This window comes from Salmo trutta, chromosome 31 (genome assembly GCF_901001165.1).
Source record: "Salmo trutta chromosome 31, fSalTru1.1, whole genome shotgun sequence".
NCBI lineage: Eukaryota > Metazoa > Chordata > Actinopteri > Salmoniformes > Salmonidae > Salmo > Salmo trutta.
Window position 1 is genome coordinate 20440410 of NC_042987.1, and position 3722 is coordinate 20444131.

The following is a 3722-nucleotide window of genomic DNA, read 5'->3' on the forward strand; positions in this document are numbered from 1 at the left end:
ACGCTCCCAGACTCCAATGCTCCTAGCCTCCATAACCTCAAGAGGATTAGGATGTGAGATGTGTCAGTCGGATAAACATAGCCAGGAAATCACAAATGAAAGGCATCATGTCAACTAAACACCCTCTCCCTCAGCCTTTATTTGTGGGCACATTTAGAAACGTACGTATGTAACCACTTTTCCTAAAAGGCTGGCTGGGGTTGGTTTTTACATAATAATATATTATGTTTGTATATAATCCCTTCTATTAAAAGAGTACACATAGGGTATTGTGGTGAAATTCATCTGTCTGTGTTGCTGGTTGGAACTCACCTCATTCTTATAGCCATAGAAACCCACAGTACAGGTTCTCCAACAGTTAAATGTGGGGTAATGGAATGTGGTTCAGCTTCTCACTAAACCACTGATCTCCACTCTCCCTATCCTACTAGACCTCCAGGAGTTAAACTAAATGATCTGTATTACAATCCTCTATTAAGTCCTGGCCGCCTCACAGTTAAATGACCCAGTTCAATCATATAGTATAAGGGACCGATTCTCTCTGTAGTGATGGAGGACGAAGACTCTTCCATTGGACTGTTCCCTCACCATGATACTGACACAGGATGGTAAAACTTCATCACCATGGGAACAGCCCTGAGGGGTTCCATGGTATTTGATGATGAGGAGTTTCTGCATTGGTCACAGAAGTCCCTGAATATTGGTGACTTAACATTTGTATGGCACTGAAACATTGCGAACAAGTCCTGCCATAATCATTTCTGTAGGGTGAAACTTTGGCTTGCTGAAATTCTTACCTTGAAGTTGTAGGCTTAACATGGCTTGGAGACTATTCTTGTCTTCAATAAAGTAGACCCCCAAACTATCTAAAACGCAGCCAAATAATAAAAATAAATATATTCACAAAAGGACAATCACAATCTAATAAGACAACTAAGTATATTATTTACTTACAGAACATTTCAAATGTAGAACATGTTTATTGTTCAAATCAATGCCCCCAAAAAGAGCCATCATGCAAATTTCCGGAGACCAATTGAAATGTAGCTCAGTCGGTAGAGCATATCTCTTAGTGGATTCGATTCCCAGGGCCGCCTATACATGAAACATTAATGCCCGCATGACTGTAAGTCGCTTTGGATAAAAGCGTCTGCTAAAAAGCGTCGGTATACATTACATTACATTATAGGCCACTAGTGTTAAAACACTATGTTCTAAAATGTACAGACAGTATATGCATACAGAGGCATAGGAGTGTGTAGATTAGATGCATCATTAACTGTCATCATCATCATGGCTGGAGAACCGCAACAATTTTGGGGTCTTTATTTTTTATTTTGGGGAAAATCAGCCAACTTACTGCATTTCAGGCTAAGATATGGCTAAGATACGTTCTTTGCAGTTTTAAAGCTAATTTCCTGGAATTCTACCATTTTTGCCATGAGGCAGGGATTTTCTTCTTCTGTTTTATAGCTCATCTCATGTTTTTGTTCACATTATTCACATTGTGCTATCATATGCTATCTGGGGACCCCATCCCAAAATATACAGTATATATTATTTTTGCGTTGGGGGCCCCCTGGAGGTTGGGGGCCCAGGGCACGTGCCCTGCGTGCCCGTTTGGTAACCCGGCCCTGGTCATCATTATGATTAAGATCACTGTCCTGGCTCTCTGTATCATATATGGGTGTGTGGTCTATTTGCAGGCTAATGTCCAAAAATATCTCCCCACCACATGTTCCAGGAGGAGACAGTTTCTGCTGTCATGATTCTCTGAAGCATAAAAAATGGCTTTAATAGGGGTTTATTTTAAGAAGCTCTGCTCTGCTCTGTCCCTTCATGTCCTGAGAAAGGGCCTGGCCAAGGGGGTTTCCTTAGCCCTGAGAAATAGCCCACAGACACAGGCAAGGAAGCACACAGAGGTCCCTAGCTATTATTTCAGGGTTATGGGAATATGACCTGGCACAAGCAGTATGACCAATATCTAGTGGGCACTTGAGAGGGCACTGTTTTACAATCGGCAAGTTGATCAATTCCAGATTAAAGCCTTGCAGAGAAACACCAGTAACTTAGAGGAAATGCTTGAAGATATACACCACTGATTAACGGGGGCTGAGCTAGAGGGGTGTTTGTGAGACAAGGGCGGATGCCAAAGGGGTTCGGGGCCGGGTCTTTTGTACAAAAACGTCTGTAGATTCCGAATTGTTTGAGCTACAAAATTGTTTTCCTCTATGACTCTCACAAGCTACAAAGAGTCATTAGAAGGTAAGGGGTTCCTCAACATAGAAGATCATTGGAAATCCTAGGATATACAGTAGTATCTATAATACTATAATAAGCTCATATAGTTTCTGTGACAAACTCCAAACTCCACACAGTTGTCACTGACTAGTTGGATATTCATTTCCCAGTGAGCAAACAATTCCTGTACTTACATCATTCTTATAAATTCATTTTTATCAGGTTTTTCTTTGGTGGACCATATTTTTTTTATTGACATTTGTCAATAAAACTCATGAATGCAACTGTTTATGTCAAATTGTTTTGTGTTGTACTTGTATCCCTGGTTGTCCTGAAAAGAAAATGGTAAAACACTTAATTGTGAGGCGAAATATGCAGTGCTTTCAGAAAGTATTCACACACTTTGACTTTTTCCACATTTTGTTGTGTTACAAGGTGGGATCAACATTTATTGTAATTTTTTTGTCAGCGATTTACACAAACTACTCTATATTGTCAAAGTGGAAGAAAAATTCTAACATTTGTAAACAAATCCAAAAAAGAAAACACTTATATATCTTGATTACATAAGTAGAGTCCATACATGTTAGAATCACATTTGGCAGAGATTACAGCTGGGTAAGTGTAAAAGCTTTGCACACCTGGATTGTACAATATTTTCACATTATTCTTTTTAAAATACTTCAAGCTCTGCCAAGTTGATTGTTGATCATTGCTAGACAGCCATTTTCAACTCTTGCCATAGATTTTCAAGACAATTTAAGTCAAAACTGTGACTAGGCCATTCAGGAATATCCAATGTTGTCTTGGTAAGCAACTCCAGTGTATATTTGGCCTTGTGTTTTAGGTTATTGTCCTGCTGAAAGGTGAATTGGTCTCCCCGTGTCTGTTGGAAAGCAGACTGAACCAGGTTTTCCTCTAGGATTTTGCCTGTGCTTAGCTATATTCCATTTATTTTTATCCTAAACAATTCCCTAGTCCTTGCCAATGACAAGCATACTCATAAAATGATGCAGCCACCACAATGCTTGAAATATGAAGGGTGGTTCTCTGTGATGTGGATTTGCGCCAAACATAACGATGTTTATTCAAGATAGGAAGTACATTTCTTCGTCAATTTGTTTGCAGTTTTACTTTAGTGCTTTATTGCAAACAGGATGCATGTTTTAGAATGTTAGTATTCTGTACAGGCTTCCTTCTTTCACTCTGTCATTTAGGTTAGTATTGCGGAGTAACTAGAATGTTGTTGATCCATCCTCAGTTTTCTCCTATCACAGTCATTAAACTCTGTAACTGTTTAAAAGTCACCATTGGCTGGGTGTATTGATACACCATCTAAAGTGTAATTAATAACTGCACCATGCTCAAAGGGATATTCAATATCTGCTTTTTTTGTATTTTTACCCATCCACCAATACATGCCCTTCTTTGCGAGGCATTGAAATACCTCCCTGGTCTTTGTTTTTTAATCTGTGTTTGAA